Source organism: Microcebus murinus, unplaced genomic scaffold (assembly GCF_040939455.1).
Source record: "Microcebus murinus isolate Inina unplaced genomic scaffold, M.murinus_Inina_mat1.0 scaf065_hap2_Mmur4.0, whole genome shotgun sequence".
In the NCBI taxonomy this organism is placed as follows: domain Eukaryota; kingdom Metazoa; phylum Chordata; class Mammalia; order Primates; family Cheirogaleidae; genus Microcebus; species Microcebus murinus.
This window is the reverse complement of record NW_027439011.1, coordinates 42,209-60,605: the sequence shown is the minus strand read 5'-3', so window position 1 is coordinate 60,605 and position 18,397 is coordinate 42,209. Positions and strand designations below refer to the sequence as shown.

At 64.2% G+C, this 18,397-nt stretch overlaps 5 pseudogenes; all 5 read left to right on the top strand.

The window, feature by feature from the left end:
• Nucleotides 1–468: 468 nt before the first annotated feature.
• On the top strand, nt 469–591 carry LOC142869249 (uncharacterized; annotated as a pseudogene).
• Nucleotides 592–4,071: 3,480 nt separating this feature from the next.
• LOC142869248 (uncharacterized) lies at nt 4,072–4,194 on the top strand (annotated as a pseudogene).
• Nucleotides 4,195–7,674: 3,480 nt separating this feature from the next.
• Nucleotides 7,675–7,797, top strand: LOC142869246 (uncharacterized; annotated as a pseudogene).
• Nucleotides 7,798–11,281: 3,484 nt separating this feature from the next.
• On the top strand, nt 11,282–11,404 carry LOC142869245 (uncharacterized; annotated as a pseudogene).
• Nucleotides 11,405–14,887: 3,483 nt separating this feature from the next.
• On the top strand, nt 14,888–15,010 carry LOC142869244 (uncharacterized; annotated as a pseudogene).
• The last annotated feature ends 3,387 nt before the right edge of the window (nt 15,011–18,397 follow it).

Here is an 18,397-nt window from a genome sequence, read left to right as displayed (position 1 = left end):
CCAGCCCTGGCCCGGGGGAATAGGCGGCAGCCCGCCCACAGGGCGGGGGGCACAGCTGAAAGGGGTTGTGGGGGAGGGCGGCCCCTGGCTGGGGTCAAAGGGCGAGCGCCCGGTGCCGGTGCGCGCGTGCGCAGTCAGCGGCGGCGACGCGCTGGGGGTGGGCAGCGGGTAGGTGAAGGAGGCCAGGCGAGGAGACGAGGGGGGCTGGGAGGGCTCCACCTTGGCGGGTCCAGCCGTGGAGGCGCATCTTGTGTGAGTGTGAGTGAGTGTGAGTGTGTGTGTGTGGAGAGAGAGACAGCCCCCCGCCCCGGCCGCCCGGCCCGGCCCGTCACCCCCGTCCCTCGGAGCCCGCCGGACCCGGCCGGCGAACTCAACAGGCCCGGCCGGGCGCGGGGCCTGGGGCGGGAGGAGGCGGCGGGGAAGCGCAGAGACGCTGGGATCTTGAGCGGGGCAGGGGCGCCCTCCGCCGTCTAGGGCCACACCACCCTGAACGCCCCCCGGTCTCCTCTGGTCTCGGAAGCTAAGCAGGGTCGGGCCTGGTTAGTACTTGGATGGGAGAAGACCGCCTGGGAATACCGGGTGCCGTAGGCTTCTTCTTCTTCTTTTTTTTTTTTTTTTGCCTCTTGTTCTGTCCCCTTTCTGGGAGCGCGGCGGCGGCCCGGGGTGGGGGTCACCCCCACCCTCAGCGCCCGCCGTGGGGTGCCTGGCGCCCCAGCCCGCACCGTGGGGCCTCCTCTTGTCCCAAGCCGCGACACCGCCGCCACGCGGCAGCATGCGTGGCATCTGGACTGTCAGGTCTCAGACCAAAGGTCTGCTCTGTGGGAACCGACACGCTGGAGGAAACCTTGAGAGTCTGAGAGGGGAGGGAGTTCCAGAAGGAGGCCAGGATGTCATTTTGAGGGAGTATGGGACCAGAACTCGTCCCGTTGCTTTTGGGGTTCTATGGGCTCCACGTAGGAATCTTTGGTGGTGGCAGCTGATGTTGGGGGATCCGGAGTCACACCCAGACCTGCTCCACAGGCCTCCTTTTACTTTTCTCTTTGGAGTCGTTATTTTTAAAAAGTGTCTCTTACCTCTCTCATTGCATTTTCTTTTCTCTCTCTTTTCAAGCAGATGATGGGAGTACAAGTATTCAGGTGACATGTGTTGCCCGTGCCCCCCTCCCCCCTGTGTTCTTATTCATTTACCTCTCATGTTGTTCCAGCGTATTGTGGGGGCACCAATGTTAAGGTCGGGTACGTTGCCCTCTCCCAGCCTCCCCCCTCGGGTCAGAGCTTCAAGTGCGCCCATCCCCCAGTCGGTGCGCACCCACCCCATTCCTAATGGAGGTGTATGCCCCTCCCCTCCCCCCACCCGCCCGACACCCACCCGATGATGAAGGTGATTCCTCTCTGTCCACTTAGGTGTCCATCCGTTCGTACCCATTTGCTGGTGAGCGCGCTCACGGGGCGCTCGTGTGTCCATTCTTGGGATACTTGGCTTACTGGAACGGGTTCCAGCTCTGGCCAGGAGAACACGAGAGGCGCCCTCTCACCGCTGCTCCTCACAGCCCAATGGCACTCCGTGGTGTCCACGCGCCACATTTTATTAATGCACTCCTGGATGGATGGGCACTCGGGTCGCTTCCACATCTTTGCGATTGTGTGAATTGTGCCCTAACTGTCACCCTAACCCTTACCCAGCCCGTGTCCTCTGCCCCTGCCTGACGCACTCCTCCCCGGCCAGGCCCAGGCCCGTCACTGTCCCGGGCCCCCGCCTGACCGGCTCCTTCCCGCCCGGCCTGTCACCGTCCTCTGCCCCTGCCTGACATGCTCCTTCCCGCCCGTCCGGCCTCTCACCGTCCTCGGCCCCTGCCTGACCGGCTCCTCCGTCGCCTGGGCCTTCCAAGGGCTTGGTGTGGACGCTGCTTCCAGGAAGCCCTCCAGAAACCCGGCAGCAGGGTGGCCGCAGCAGTCTCCAGCAGCCGTCCCTAAGTCGCGTGCGGGGCCCCCGCTGTGCCGCGGGGACCCAGCCTGGTGTCTTCCCTGAGGCCCTGCGGCTGCCGCTCCCCGCAAGGGGAGAGTCGCGGAGGTGGGGACCGCCTCCTGATGGGGACGTACACGCAGCTCTCCACGTCGGATTCCGGGGCTCTCTGTCCTGCCCGAAGGCCCAGCTGGCCTGCGGGTCCTTAGAGTGGCAAAAACATCCGAAAGCTGAGATTGAGGGTCCGGTGGGTGTCTGCGCTTTTGTGCTGGGCACCCCAGGGAGGCCCGGGGGCTGGCTGGACAACGCGGTCTGCTGGGCGGGGGGGGGGGGTTAGAGGAGCAACTGATGCCCTTTGCACTTTGGGTAGCAAGAGTCTGAGGTGTCTCTGAGCCCTGTGCCATGTCGGGGGGGGGCGGGGGGGGGAAGAGGAGGAGGAGGAGGAGGTGGGAAGGGCCGGGGCCTGCAGTCGTGTTCCCGGGGTGGCAGGGCAAGTGGCTTCTTCCACAGGCTGCTTGGCCTGGGCTCCCTGCACCTGGGCCTTTGGAGGACCGGCCCTGTGCTTGCCAACGCTTCCTGCAGGGACCCAGAGCTGGGAGGTTGCATCTCTCAGCCCTGGGTCGGGCAGAGCCCCAGCGGGCCATGCCCACAACCTCTCTCAGCACCGGTCCCCCAGAAGGCTCCTTGGGGACCAGGATTCTCTTGCGGTGACTCTTTAAGGTCTGGCCCCTGGATGGAGGGGCACCAGGAGTAGAGGAGCAGGAAGGGGAAGGGGGTGGCCATGCGAGGGGACACTTTGAGGCCAAGTCCCAGCTTCAGCCTGATCCTCCTGGGAACCCCGGGGTGTACGTCACACCTCCTGGTTGTCCCGCTCTGAGACAAGGAGCCGGGCTTCGCATTCCCACAGCAGCCAGTCGTGGGCTGAGGACACCTGGGGCGTTGGGAACTCCCTGGCTTCTCCTTGGTTTAACATCTGGAGCTGCTTGTGAATCGTGCCGCCACACACACCCGAGTGCAGGTGTCTTCCGCACAGACTGCGGGCCTCGCTCTTCTGAATGCCGCTAGCTGGCCACCCACCCACGGGTGAACCTGGTCAGGGTACTTTCTCTCAGGGGCAGACTCTTTTCCGGGCGGGCTACCGGTGTCTCTGTTTGCTCCTTTCTTTCTTCCATTTCGGGAAAGTCTTCCTTGCTGGGTGTGGAAATCTCCTATGCCTTCCCTCGCCTATTCTGTCAGCTTTCAAATTCTCTTTCAGTTGCCACCCTCACAGATGGATTAGGAAACTCTTTCCGGTGCACTCATTAGTGAAATGACCTCAAGGAAGCTGGAATCCAATATCTAATCGCCGATTTTTAGCGAGTCCACACGCCAGGGTGGTCGGGGTCCAATGCAGCCCCGGCCAGGCCCAGGCCCCTTGGACCGGGCCACAGGAGGACACAGAGGAGGGTCCCGGCCCCCACGGTCGCGGTGCCGGCAGTTCTCCAAGGGCTTGGGCGTTTTCCAGAGGTAGGAGATGGAGGGGACTGATTTCTTCAGCGCCCCACAAACCACGCCACCCCACCCCACCCCACCCCACCCATGGGACACATCCCCAGAGAGAGATGCCCCATACACTCGCTCCCCTCCCCCTTGCGCTGTGCCCCAGCCCTGGCCCGGGGGAATAGGCGGCAGCCCGCCCACAGGGCGGGGGGCACAGCTGAAAGGGGTTGTGGGGGAGGGCGGCCCCTGGCTGGGGTCAAAGGGCGAGCGCCCGGTGCCGGTGCGCGCGTGCGCAGTCAGCGGCGGCGATGCGCTGGGGGTGGGCAGCGGGTAGGTGAAGGAGGCCAGGCGAGGAGACGAGGGGGGCTGGGAGGGCTCCACCTTGGCGGGTCCAGCCGTGGAGGCGCATCTTGTGTGAGTGTGAGTGAGTGTGAGTGTGTGTGTGTGGAGAGAGAGACAGCCCCCCGCCCCGGCCGCCCGGCCCGGCCCGTCACCCCCGTCCCTCGGAGCCCGCCGGACCCGGCCGGCGAACTCAACAGGCCCGGCCGGGCGCGGGGCCTGGGGCGGGAGGAGGCGGCGGGGAAGCGCAGAGACGCTGGGATCTTGAGCGGGGCAGGGGCGCCCTCCGCCGTCTAGGGCCACACCACCCTGAACGCCCCCCGGTCTCCTCTGGTCTCGGAAGCTAAGCAGGGTCGGGCCTGGTTAGTACTTGGATGGGAGAAGACCGCCTGGGAATACCGGGTGCCGTAGGCTTCTTCTTCTTCTTTTTTTTTTTTTTTGCCTCTTGTTCTGTCCCCTTTCTGGGAGCGCGGCGGCGGCCCGGGGTGGGGGTCACCCCCACCCTCAGCGCCCGCCGTGGGGTGCCTGGCGCCCCAGCCCGCACCGTGGGGCCTCCTCTTGTCCCAAGCCGCGACACCGCCGCCACGCGGCAGCATGCGTGGCATCTGGACTGTCAGGTCTCAGACCAAAGGTCTGCTCTGTGGGAACCGACACGCTGGAGGAAACCTTGAGAGTCTGAGAGGGGAGGGAGTTCCAGAAGGAGGCCAGGATGTCATTTTGAGGGAGTATGGGACCAGAACTCGTCCCGTTGCTTTTGGGGTTCTATGGGCTCCACGTAGGAATCTTTGGTGGTGGCAGCTGATGTTGGGGGATCCGGAGTCACACCCAGACCTGCTCCACAGGCCTCCTTTTACTTTTCTCTTTGGAGTCGTTATTTTTAAAAAGTGTCTCTTACCTCTCTCATTGCATTTTCTTTTCTCTCTCTTTTCAAGCAGATGATGGGAGTACAAGTATTCAGGTGACATGTGTTGCCCGTGCCCCCCTCCCCCCTGTGTTCTTATTCATTTACCTCTCATGTTGTTCCAGCGTATTGTGGGGGCACCAATGTTAAGGTCGGGTACGTTGCCCTCTCCCAGCCTCCCCCCTCGGGTCAGAGCTTCAAGTGCGCCCATCCCCCAGTCGGTGCGCACCCACCCCATTCCTAATGGAGGTGTATGCCCCTCCCCTCCCCCCACCCGCCCGACACCCACCCGATGATGAAGGTGATTCCTCTCTGTCCACTTAGGTGTCCATCCGTTCGTACCCATTTGCTGGTGAGCGCGCTCACGGGGCGCTCGTGTGTCCATTCTTGGGATACTTGGCTTACTGGAACGGGTTCCAGCTCTGGCCAGGAGAACACGAGAGGCGCCCTCTCACCGCTGCTCCTCACAGCCCAATGGCACTCCGTGGTGTCCACGCGCCACATTTTATTAATGCACTCCTGGATGGATGGGCACTCGGGTCGCTTCCACATCTTTGCGATTGTGTGAATTGTGCCCTAACTGTCACCCTAACCCTTACCCAGCCCGTGTCCTCTGCCCCTGCCTGACGCACTCCTCCCCGGCCAGGCCCAGGCCCGTCACTGTCCCGGGCCCCCGCCTGACCGGCTCCTTCCCGCCCGGCCTGTCACCGTCCTCTGCCCCTGCCTGACATGCTCCTTCCCGCCCGTCCGGCCTCTCACCGTCCTCGGCCCCTGCCTGACCGGCTCCTCCGTCGCCTGGGCCTTCCAAGGGCTTGGTGTGGACGCTGCTTCCAGGAAGCCCTCCAGAAACCCGGCAGCAGGGTGGCCGCAGCAGTCTCCAGCAGCCGTCCCTAAGTCGCGTGCGGGGCCCCCGCTGTGCCGCGGGGACCCAGCCTGGTGTCTTCCCTGAGGCCCTGCGGCTGCCGCTCCCCGCAAGGGGAGAGTCGCGGAGGTGGGGACCGCCTCCTGATGGGGACGTACACGCAGCTCTCCACGTCGGATTCCGGGGCTCTCTGTCCTGCCCGAAGGCCCAGCTGGCCTGCGGGTCCTTAGAGTGGCAAAAACATCCGAAAGCTGAGATTGAGGGTCCGGTGGGTGTCTGCGCTTTTGTGCTGGGCACCCCAGGGAGGCCCGGGGGCTGGCTGGACAACGCGGTCTGCTGGGCGGGGGGGGGGGGGTTAGAGGAGCAACTGATGCCCTTTGCACTTTGGGTAGCAAGAGTCTGAGGTGTCTCTGAGCCCTGTGCCATGTCGGGGGGGGGCGGGGGGGGGAAGAGGAGGAGGAGGAGGAGGTGGGAAGGGCCGGGGCCTGCAGTCGTGTTCCCGGGGTGGCAGGGCAAGTGGCTTCTTCCACAGGCTGCTTGGCCTGGGCTCCCTGCACCTGGGCCTTTGGAGGACCGGCCCTGTGCTTGCCAACGCTTCCTGCAGGGACCCAGAGCTGGGAGGTTGCATCTCTCAGCCCTGGGTCGGGCAGAGCCCCAGCGGGCCATGCCCACAACCTCTCTCAGCACCGGTCCCCCAGAAGGCTCCTTGGGGACCAGGATTCTCTTGCGGTGACTCTTTAAGGTCTGGCCCCTGGATGGAGGGGCACCAGGAGTAGAGGAGCAGGAAGGGGAAGGGGGTGGCCATGCGAGGGGACACTTTGAGGCCAAGTCCCAGCTTCAGCCTGATCCTCCTGGGAACCCCGGGGTGTACGTCACACCTCCTGGTTGTCCCGCTCTGAGACAAGGAGCCGGGCTTCGCATTCCCACAGCAGCCAGTCGTGGGCTGAGGACACCTGGGGCGTTGGGAACTCCCTGGCTTCTCCTTGGTTTAACATCTGGAGCTGCTTGTGAATCGTGCCGCCACACACACCCGAGTGCAGGTGTCTTCCGCACAGACTGCGGGCCTCGCTCTTCTGAATGCCGCTAGCTGGCCACCCACCCACGGGTGAACCTGGTCAGGGTACTTTCTCTCAGGGGCAGACTCTTTTCCGGGCGGGCTACCGGTGTCTCTGTTTGCTCCTTTCTTTCTTCCATTTCGGGAAAGTCTTCCTTGCTGGGTGTGGAAATCTCCTATGCCTTCCCTCGCCTATTCTGTCAGCTTTCAAATTCTCTTTCAGTTGCCACCCTCACAGATGGATTAGGAAACTCTTTCCGGTGCACTCATTAGTGAAATGACCTCAAGGAAGCTGGAATCCAATATCTAATCGCCGATTTTTAGCGAGTCCACACGCCAGGGTGGTCGGGGTCCAATGCAGCCCCGGCCAGGCCCAGGCCCCTTGGACCGGGCCACAGGAGGACACAGAGGAGGGTCCCGGCCCCCACGGTCGCGGTGCCGGCAGTTCTCCAAGGGCTTGGGCGTTTTCCAGAGGTAGGAGATGGAGGGGACTGATTTCTTCAGCGCCCCACAAACCACGCCACCCCACCCCACCCCACCCCACCCATGGGACACATCCCCAGAGAGAGATGCCCCATACACTCGCTCCCCTCCCCCTTGCGCTGTGCCCCAGCCCTGGCCCGGGGGAATAGGCGGCAGCCCGCCCACAGGGCGGGGGGCACAGCTGAAAGGGGTTGTGGGGGAGGGCGGCCCCTGGCTGGGGTCAAAGGGCGAGCGCCCGGTGCCGGTGCGCGCGTGCGCAGTCAGCGGCGGCGACGCGCTGGGGGTGGGCAGCGGGTAGGTGAAGGAGGCCAGGCGAGGAGACGAGGGGGGCTGGGAGGGCTCCACCTTGGCGGGTCCAGCCGTGGAGGCGCATCTTGTGTGAGTGTGAGTGAGTGTGAGTGTGTGTGTGTGGAGAGAGAGACAGCCCCCCGCCCCGGCCGCCCGGCCCGGCCCGTCACCCCCGTCCCTCGGAGCCCGCCGGACCCGGCCGGCGAACTCAACAGGCCCGGCCGGGCGCGGGGCCTGGGGCGGGAGGAGGCGGCGGGGAAGCGCAGAGACGCTGGGATCTTGAGCGGGGCAGGGGCGCCCTCCGCCGTCTAGGGCCACACCACCCTGAACGCCCCCCGGTCTCCTCTGGTCTCGGAAGCTAAGCAGGGTCGGGCCTGGTTAGTACTTGGATGGGAGAAGACCGCCTGGGAATACCGGGTGCCGTAGGCTTCTTCTTCTTCTTTTTTTTTTTTTTTGCCTCTTGTTCTGTCCCCTTTCTGGGAGCGCGGCGGCGGCCCGGGGTGGGGGTCACCCCCACCCTCAGCGCCCGCCGTGGGGTGCCTGGCGCCCCAGCCCGCACCGTGGGGCCTCCTCTTGTCCCAAGCCGCGACACCGCCGCCACGCGGCAGCATGCGTGGCATCTGGACTGTCAGGTCTCAGACCAAAGGTCTGCTCTGTGGGAACCGACACGCTGGAGGAAACCTTGAGAGTCTGAGAGGGGAGGGAGTTCCAGAAGGAGGCCAGGATGTCATTTTGAGGGAGTATGGGACCAGAACTCGTCCCGTTGCTTTTGGGGTTCTATGGGCTCCACGTAGGAATCTTTGGTGGTGGCAGCTGATGTTGGGGGATCCGGAGTCACACCCAGACCTGCTCCACAGGCCTCCTTTTACTTTTCTCTTTGGAGTCGTTATTTTTAAAAAGTGTCTCTTACCTCTCTCATTGCATTTTCTTTTCTCTCTCTTTTCAAGCAGATGATGGGAGTACAAGTATTCAGGTGACATGTGTTGCCCGTGCCCCCCTCCCCCCTGTGTTCTTATTCATTTACCTCTCATGTTGTTCCAGCGTATTGTGGGGGCACCAATGTTAAGGTCGGGTACGTTGCCCTCTCCCAGCCTCCCCCCTCGGGTCAGAGCTTCAAGTGCGCCCATCCCCCAGTCGGTGCGCACCCACCCCATTCCTAATGGAGGTGTATGCCCCTCCCCTCCCCCCACCCGCCCGACACCCACCCGATGATGAAGGTGATTCCTCTCTGTCCACTTAGGTGTCCATCCGTTCGTACCCATTTGCTGGTGAGCGCGCTCACGGGGCGCTCGTGTGTCCATTCTTGGGATACTTGGCTTACTGGAACGGGTTCCAGCTCTGGCCAGGAGAACACGAGAGGCGCCCTCTCACCGCTGCTCCTCACAGCCCAATGGCACTCCGTGGTGTCCACGCGCCACATTTTATTAATGCACTCCTGGATGGATGGGCACTCGGGTCGCTTCCACATCTTTGCGATTGTGTGAATTGTGCCCTAACTGTCACCCTAACCCTTACCCAGCCCGTGTCCTCTGCCCCTGCCTGACGCACTCCTCCCCGGCCAGGCCCAGGCCCGTCACTGTCCCGGGCCCCCGCCTGACCGGCTCCTTCCCGCCCGGCCTGTCACCGTCCTCTGCCCCTGCCTGACATGCTCCTTCCCGCCCGTCCGGCCTCTCACCGTCCTCGGCCCCTGCCTGACCGGCTCCTCCGTCGCCTGGGCCTTCCAAGGGCTTGGTGTGGACGCTGCTTCCAGGAAGCCCTCCAGAAACCCGGCAGCAGGGTGGCCGCAGCAGTCTCCAGCAGCCGTCCCTAAGTCGCGTGCGGGGCCCCCGCTGTGCCGCGGGGACCCAGCCTGGTGTCTTCCCTGAGGCCCTGCGGCTGCCGCTCCCCGCAAGGGGAGAGTCGCGGAGGTGGGGACCGCCTCCTGATGGGGACGTACACGCAGCTCTCCACGTCGGATTCCGGGGCTCTCTGTCCTGCCCGAAGGCCCAGCTGGCCTGCGGGTCCTTAGAGTGGCAAAAACATCCGAAAGCTGAGATTGAGGGTCCGGTGGGTGTCTGCGCTTTTGTGCTGGGCACCCCAGGGAGGCCCGGGGGCTGGCTGGACAACGCGGTCTGCTGGGCGGGGGGGGGGGGGGGGGTTAGAGGAGCAACTGATGCCCTTTGCACTTTGGGTAGCAAGAGTCTGAGGTGTCTCTGAGCCCTGTGCCATGTCGGGGGGGGGGCGGGGGGGGAAGAGGAGGAGGAGGAGGAGGTGGGAAGGGCCGGGGCCTGCAGTCGTGTTCCCGGGGTGGCAGGGCAAGTGGCTTCTTCCACAGGCTGCTTGGCCTGGGCTCCCTGCACCTGGGCCTTTGGAGGACCGGCCCTGTGCTTGCCAACGCTTCCTGCAGGGACCCAGAGCTGGGAGGTTGCATCTCTCAGCCCTGGGTCGGGCAGAGCCCCAGCGGGCCATGCCCACAACCTCTCTCAGCACCGGTCCCCCAGAAGGCTCCTTGGGGACCAGGATTCTCTTGCGGTGACTCTTTAAGGTCTGGCCCCTGGATGGAGGGGCACCAGGAGTAGAGGAGCAGGAAGGGGAAGGGGGTGGCCATGCGAGGGGACACTTTGAGGCCAAGTCCCAGCTTCAGCCTGATCCTCCTGGGAACCCCGGGGTGTACGTCACACCTCCTGGTTGTCCCGCTCTGAGACAAGGAGCCGGGCTTCGCATTCCCACAGCAGCCAGTCGTGGGCTGAGGACACCTGGGGCGTTGGGAACTCCCTGGCTTCTCCTTGGTTTAACATCTGGAGCTGCTTGTGAATCGTGCCGCCACACACACCCGAGTGCAGGTGTCTTCCGCACAGACTGCGGGCCTCGCTCTTCTGAATGCCGCTAGCTGGCCACCCACCCACGGGTGAACCTGGTCAGGGTACTTTCTCTCAGGGGCAGACTCTTTTCCGGGCGGGCTACCGGTGTCTCTGTTTGCTCCTTTCTTTCTTCCATTTCGGGAAAGTCTTCCTTGCTGGGTGTGGAAATCTCCTATGCCTTCCCTCGCCTATTCTGTCAGCTTTCAAATTCTCTTTCAGTTGCCACCCTCACAGATGGATTAGGAAACTCTTTCCGGTGCACTCATTAGTGAAATGACCTCAAGGAAGCTGGAATCCAATATCTAATCGCCGATTTTTAGCGAGTCCACACGCCAGGGTGGTCGGGGTCCAATGCAGCCCCGGCCAGGCCCAGGCCCCTTGGACCGGGCCACAGGAGGACACAGAGGAGGGTCCCGGCCCCCACGGTCGCGGTGCCGGCAGTTCTCCAAGGGCTTGGGCGTTTTCCAGAGGTAGGAGATGGAGGGGACTGATTTCTTCAGCGCCCCACAAACCACGCCACCCCACCCCACCCCACCCCACCCATGGGACACATCCCCAGAGAGAGATGCCCCATACACTCGCTCCCCTCCCCCTTGCGCTGTGCCCCAGCCCTGGCCCGGGGGAATAGGCGGCAGCCCGCCCACAGGGCGGGGGGCACAGCTGAAAGGGGTTGTGGGGGAGGGCGGCCCCTGGCTGGGGTCAAAGGGCGAGCGCCCGGTGCCGGTGCGCGCGTGCGCAGTCAGCGGCGGCGACGCGCTGGGGGTGGGCAGCGGGTAGGTGAAGGAGGCCAGGCGAGGAGACGAGGGGGGCTGGGAGGGCTCCACCTTGGCGGGTCCAGCCGTGGAGGCGCATCTTGTGTGAGTGTGAGTGAGTGTGAGTGTGTGTGTGTGGAGAGAGAGACAGCCCCCCGCCCCGGCCGCCCGGCCCGGCCCGTCACCCCCGTCCCTCGGAGCCCGCCGGACCCGGCCGGCGAACTCAACAGGCCCGGCCGGGCGCGGGGCCTGGGGCGGGAGGAGGCGGCGGGGAAGCGCAGAGACGCTGGGATCTTGAGCGGGGCAGGGGCGCCCTCCGCCGTCTAGGGCCACACCACCCTGAACGCCCCCCGGTCTCCTCTGGTCTCGGAAGCTAAGCAGGGTCGGGCCTGGTTAGTACTTGGATGGGAGAAGACCGCCTGGGAATACCGGGTGCCGTAGGCTTCTTCTTCTTCTTTTTTTTTTTTTTTGCCTCTTGTTCTGTCCCCTTTCTGGGAGCGCGGCGGCGGCCCGGGGTGGGGGTCACCCCCACCCTCAGCGCCCGCCGTGGGGTGCCTGGCGCCCCAGCCCGCACCGTGGGGCCTCCTCTTGTCCCAAGCCGCGACACCGCCGCCACGCGGCAGCATGCGTGGCATCTGGACTGTCAGGTCTCAGACCAAAGGTCTGCTCTGTGGGAACCGACACGCTGGAGGAAACCTTGAGAGTCTGAGAGGGGAGGGAGTTCCAGAAGGAGGCCAGGATGTCATTTTGAGGGAGTATGGGACCAGAACTCGTCCCGTTGCTTTTGGGGTTCTATGGGCTCCACGTAGGAATCTTTGGTGGTGGCAGCTGATGTTGGGGGATCCGGAGTCACACCCAGACCTGCTCCACAGGCCTCCTTTTACTTTTCTCTTTGGAGTCGTTATTTTTAAAAAGTGTCTCTTACCTCTCTCATTGCATTTTCTTTTCTCTCTCTTTTCAAGCAGATGATGGGAGTACAAGTATTCAGGTGACATGTGTTGCCCGTGCCCCCCTCCCCCCTGTGTTCTTATTCATTTACCTCTCATGTTGTTCCAGCGTATTGTGGGGGCACCAATGTTAAGGTCGGGTACGTTGCCCTCTCCCAGCCTCCCCCCTCGGGTCAGAGCTTCAAGTGCGCCCATCCCCCAGTCGGTGCGCACCCACCCCATTCCTAATGGAGGTGTATGCCCCTCCCCTCCCCCCACCCGCCCGACACCCACCCGATGATGAAGGTGATTCCTCTCTGTCCACTTAGGTGTCCATCCGTTCGTACCCATTTGCTGGTGAGCGCGCTCACGGGGCGCTCGTGTGTCCATTCTTGGGATACTTGGCTTACTGGAACGGGTTCCAGCTCTGGCCAGGAGAACACGAGAGGCGCCCTCTCACCGCTGCTCCTCACAGCCCAATGGCACTCCGTGGTGTCCACGCGCCACATTTTATTAATGCACTCCTGGATGGATGGGCACTCGGGTCGCTTCCACATCTTTGCGATTGTGTGAATTGTGCCCTAACTGTCACCCTAACCCTTACCCAGCCCGTGTCCTCTGCCCCTGCCTGACGCACTCCTCCCCGGCCAGGCCCAGGCCCGTCACTGTCCCGGGCCCCCGCCTGACCGGCTCCTTCCCGCCCGGCCTGTCACCGTCCTCTGCCCCTGCCTGACATGCTCCTTCCCGCCCGTCCGGCCTCTCACCGTCCTCGGCCCCTGCCTGACCGGCTCCTCCGTCGCCTGGGCCTTCCAAGGGCTTGGTGTGGACGCTGCTTCCAGGAAGCCCTCCAGAAACCCGGCAGCAGGGTGGCCGCAGCAGTCTCCAGCAGCCGTCCCTAAGTCGCGTGCGGGGCCCCCGCTGTGCCGCGGGGACCCAGCCTGGTGTCTTCCCTGAGGCCCTGCGGCTGCCGCTCCCCGCAAGGGGAGAGTCGCGGAGGTGGGGACCGCCTCCTGATGGGGACGTACACGCAGCTCTCCACGTCGGATTCCGGGGCTCTCTGTCCTGCCCGAAGGCCCAGCTGGCCTGCGGGTCCTTAGAGTGGCAAAAACATCCGAAAGCTGAGATTGAGGGTCCGGTGGGTGTCTGCGCTTTTGTGCTGGGCACCCCAGGGAGGCCCGGGGGCTGGCTGGACAACGCGGTCTGCTGGGCGGGGGGGGGGGGGGTTAGAGGAGCAACTGATGCCCTTTGCACTTTGGGTAGCAAGAGTCTGAGGTGTCTCTGAGCCCTGTGCCATGTCGGGGGGGGGGGGCGGGGGGGGAAGAGGAGGAGGAGGAGGAGGTGGGAAGGGCCGGGGCCTGCAGTCGTGTTCCCGGGGTGGCAGGGCAAGTGGCTTCTTCCACAGGCTGCTTGGCCTGGGCTCCCTGCACCTGGGCCTTTGGAGGACCGGCCCTGTGCTTGCCAACGCTTCCTGCAGGGACCCAGAGCTGGGAGGTTGCATCTCTCAGCCCTGGGTCGGGCAGAGCCCCAGCGGGCCATGCCCACAACCTCTCTCAGCACCGGTCCCCCAGAAGGCTCCTTGGGGACCAGGATTCTCTTGCGGTGACTCTTTAAGGTCTGGCCCCTGGATGGAGGGGCACCAGGAGTAGAGGAGCAGGAAGGGGAAGGGGGTGGCCATGCGAGGGGACACTTTGAGGCCAAGTCCCAGCTTCAGCCTGATCCTCCTGGGAACCCCGGGGTGTACGTCACACCTCCTGGTTGTCCCGCTCTGAGACAAGGAGCCGGGCTTCGCATTCCCACAGCAGCCAGTCGTGGGCTGAGGACACCTGGGGCGTTGGGAACTCCCTGGCTTCTCCTTGGTTTAACATCTGGAGCTGCTTGTGAATCGTGCCGCCACACACACCCGAGTGCAGGTGTCTTCCGCACAGACTGCGGGCCTCGCTCTTCTGAATGCCGCTAGCTGGCCACCCACCCACGGGAGAACCTGGTCAGGGTACTTTCTCTCAGGGGCAGACTCTTTTCCGGGCGGGCTACCGGTGTCTCTGTTTGCTCCTTTCTTTCTTCCATTTCGGGAAAGTCTTCCTTGCTGGGTGTGGAAATCTCCTATGCCTTCCCTCGCCTATTCTGTCAGCTTTCAAATTCTCTTTCAGTTGCCACCCTCACAGATGGATTAGGAAACTCTTTCCGGTGCACTCATTAGTGAAATGACCTCAAGGAAGCTGGAATCCAATATCTAATCGCCGATTTTTAGCGAGTCCACACGCCAGGGTGGTCGGGGTCCAATGCAGCCCCGGCCAGGCCCAGGCCCCTTGGACCGGGCCACAGGAGGACACAGAGGAGGGTCCCGGCCCCCACGGTCGCGGTGCCGGCAGTTCTCCAAGGGCTTGGGCGTTTTCCAGAGGTAGGAGATGGAGGGGACTGATTTCTTCAGCGCCCCACAAACCACGCCACCCTACCCCACCCCACCCCACCCATGGGACACATCCCCAGAGAGAGATGCCCCATACACTCGCTCCCCTCCCCCTTGCGCTGTGCCCCAGCCCTGGCCCGGGGGAATAGGCGGCAGCCCGCCCACAGGGCGGGGGGCACAGCTGAAAGGGGTTGTGGGGGAGGGCGGCCCCTGGCTGGGGTCAAAGGGCGAGCGCCCGGTGCCGGTGCGCGCGTGCGCAGTCAGCGGCGGCGACGCGCTGGGGGTGGGCAGCGGGTAGGTGAAGGAGGCCAGGCGAGGAGACGAGGGGGGCTGGGAGGGCTCCACCTTGGCGGGTCCAGCCGTGGAGGCGCATCTTGTGTGAGTGTGAGTGAGTGTGAGTGTGTGTGTGTGGAGAGAGAGACAGCCCCCCGCCCCGGCCGCCCGGCCCGGCCCGTCACCCCCGTCCCTCGGAGCCCGCCGGACCCGGCCGGCGAACTCAACAGGCCCGGCCGGGCGCGGGGCCTGGGGCGGGAGGAGGCGGCGGGGAAGCGCAGAGACGCTGGGATCTTGAGCGGGGCAGGGGCGCCCTCCGCCGTCTAGGGCCACACCACCCTGAACGCCCCCCGGTCTCCTCTGGTCTCGGAAGCTAAGCAGGGTCGGGCCTGGTTAGTACTTGGATGGGAGAAGACCGCCTGGGAATACCGGGTGCCGTAGGCTTCTTCTTCTTCTTTTTTTTTTTTTTTTGCCTCTTGTTCTGTCCCCTTTCTGGGAGCGCGGCGGCGGCCCGGGGTGGGGGTCACCCCCACCCTCAGCGCCCGCCGTGGGGTGCCTGGCGCCCCAGCCCGCACCGTGGGGCCTCCTCTTGTCCCAAGCCGCGACACCGCCGCCACGCGGCAGCATGCGTGGCATCTGGACTGTCAGGTCTCAGACCAAAGGTCTGCTCTGTGGGAACCGACACGCTGGAGGAAACCTTGAGAGTCTGAGAGGGGAGGGAGTTCCAGAAGGAGGCCAGGATGTCATTTTGAGGGAGTATGGGACCAGAACTCGTCCCGTTGCTTTTGGGGTTCTATGGGCTCCACGTAGGAATCTTTGGTGGTGGCAGCTGATGTTGGGGGATCCGGAGTCACACCCAGACCTGCTCCACAGGCCTCCTTTTACTTTTCTCTTTGGAGTCGTTATTTTTAAAAAGTGTCTCTTACCTCTCTCATTGCATTTTCTTTTCTCTCTCTTTTCAAGCAGATGATGGGAGTACAAGTATTCAGGTGACATGTGTTGCCCGTGCCCCCCTCCCCCCTGTGTTCTTATTCATTTACCTCTCATGTTGTTCCAGCGTATTGTGGGGGCACCAATGTTAAGGTCGGGTACGTTGCCCTCTCCCAGCCTCCCCCCTCGGGTCAGAGCTTCAAGTGCGCCCATCCCCCAGTCGGTGCGCACCCACCCCATTCCTAATGGAGGTGTATGCCCCTCCCCTCCCCCCACCCGCCCGACACCCACCCGATGATGAAGGTGATTCCTCTCTGTCCACTTAGGTGTCCATCCGTTCGTACCCATTTGCTGGTGAGCGCGCTCACGGGGCGCTCGTGTGTCCATTCTTGGGATACTTGGCTTACTGGAACGGGTTCCAGCTCTGGCCAGGAGAACACGAGAGGCGCCCTCTCACCGCTGCTCCTCACAGCCCAATGGCACTCCGTGGTGTCCACGCGCCACATTTTATTAATGCACTCCTGGATGGATGGGCACTCGGGTCGCTTCCACATCTTTGCGATTGTGTGAATTGTGCCCTAACTGTCACCCTAACCCTTACCCAGCCCGTGTCCTCTGCCCCTGCCTGACGCACTCCTCCCCGGCCAGGCCCAGGCCCGTCACTGTCCCGGGCCCCCGCCTGACCGGCTCCTTCCCGCCCGGCCTGTCACCGTCCTCTGCCCCTGCCTGACATGCTCCTTCCCGCCCGTCCGGCCTCTCACCGTCCTCGGCCCCTGCCTGACCGGCTCCTCCGTCGCCTGGGCCTTCCAAGGGCTTGGTGTGGACGCTGCTTCCAGGAAGCCCTCCAGAAACCCGGCAGCAGGGTGGCCGCAGCAGTCTCCAGCAGCCGTCCCTAAGTCGCGTGCGGGGCCCCCGCTGTGCCGCGGGGACCCAGCCTGGTGTCTTCCCTGAGGCCCTGCGGCTGCCGCTCCCCGCAAGGGGAGAGTCGCGGAGGTGGGGACCGCCTCCTGATGGGGACGTACACGCAGCTCTCCACGTCGGATTCCGGGGCTCTCTGTCCTGCCCGAAGGCCCAGCTGGCCTGCGGGTCCTTAGAGTGGCAAAAACATCCGAAAGCTGAGATTGAGGGTCCGGTGGGTGTCTGCGCTTTTGTGCTGGGCACCCCAGGGAGGCCCGGGGGCTGGCTGGACAACGCGGTCTGCTGGGCGGGGGGGGGGGGGTTAGAGGAGCAACTGATGCCCTTTGCACTTTGGGTAGCAAGAGTCTGAGGTGTCTCTGAGCCCTGTGCCATGTCGGGGGGGGGGGGGCGGGGGGGGAAGAGGAGGAGGAGGAGGAGGTGGGAAGGGCCGGGGCCTGCAGTCGTGTTCCCGGGGTGGCAGGGCAAGTGGCTTCTTCCACAGGCTGCTTGGCCTGGGCTCCCTGCACCTGGGCCTTTGGAGGACCGGCCCTGTGCTTGCCAACGCTTCCTGCAGGGACCCAGAGCTGGGAGGTTGCATCTCTCAGCCCTGGGTCGGGCAGAGCCCCAGCGGGCCATGCCCACAACCTCTCTCAGCACCGGTCCCCCAGAAGGCTCCTTGGGGACCAGGATTCTCTTGCGGTGACTCTTTAAGGTCTGGCCCCTGGATGGAGGGGCACCAGGAGTAGAGGAGCAGGAAGGGGAAGGGGGTGGCCATGCGAGGGGACACTTTGAGGCCAAGTCCCAGCTTCAGCCTGATCCTCCTGGGAACCCCGGGGTGTACGTCACACCTCCTGGTTGTCCCGCTCTGAGACAAGGAGCCGGGCTTCGCATTCCCACAGCAGCCAGTCGTGGGCTGAGGACACCTGGGGCGTTGGGAACTCCCTGGCTTCTCCTTGGTTTAACATCTGGAGCTGCTTGTGAATCGTGCCGCCACACACACCCGAGTGCAGGTGTCTTCCGCACAGACTGCGGGCCTCGCTCTTCTGAATGCCGCTAGCTGGCCACCCACCCACGGGAGAACCTGGTCAGGGTACTTTCTCTCAGGGGCAGACTCTTTTCCGGGCGGGCTACCGGTGTCTCTGTTTGCTCCTTTCTTTCTTCCATTTCGGGAAAGTCTTCCTTGCTGGGTGTGGAAATCTCCTATGCCTTCCCTCGCCTATTCTGTCAGCTTTCAAATTCTCTTTCAGTTGCCACCCTCACAGATGGATTAGGAAACTCTTTCCGGTGCACTCATTAGTGAAATGACCTCAAGGAAGCTGGAATCCAATATCTAATCGCCGATTTTTAGCGAGTCCACACGCCAGGGTGGTCGGGGTCCAATGCAGCCCCGGCCAGGCCCAGGCCCCTTGGACCGGGCCACAGGAGGACACAGAGGAGGGTCCCGGCCCCCACGGTAGCGGTGCCGGCAGTTCTCCAAGGGCTTGGGCGTTTTCCAGAGGTAGGAGATGGAGGGGACTGATTTCTTCAGCGCCCCACAAACCACGCCACCCCACCCCACCCCACCCCACCCATGGGACACATCCCCAGAGAGAGATGCCCCATACACTCGCTCCCCTCCCCCTTGCGCTGTGCCCCAGCCCTGGCCCGGGGGAATAGGCGGCAGCCCGCCCACAGGGCGGGGGGCACAGCTGAAAGGGGTTGTGGGGGAGGGCGGCCCCTGGCTGGGGTCAAAGGGCGAGCGCCCGGTGCCGGTGCGCGCGTGCGCAGTCAGCGGCGGCGACGCGCTGGGGGTGGGCAGCGGGTAGGTGAAGGAGGCCAGGCGAGGAGACGAGGGGGGCTGGGAGGGCTCCACCTTGGCGGGTCCAGCCGTGGAGGCGCATCTTGTGTGAGTGTGAGTGAGTGTGAGTGTGTGTGTGTGGAGAGAGAGACAGCCCCCCGCCCCGGCCGCCCGGCCCGGCCCGTCACCCCCGTCCCTCGGAGCCCGCCGGACCCGGCCGGCGAACT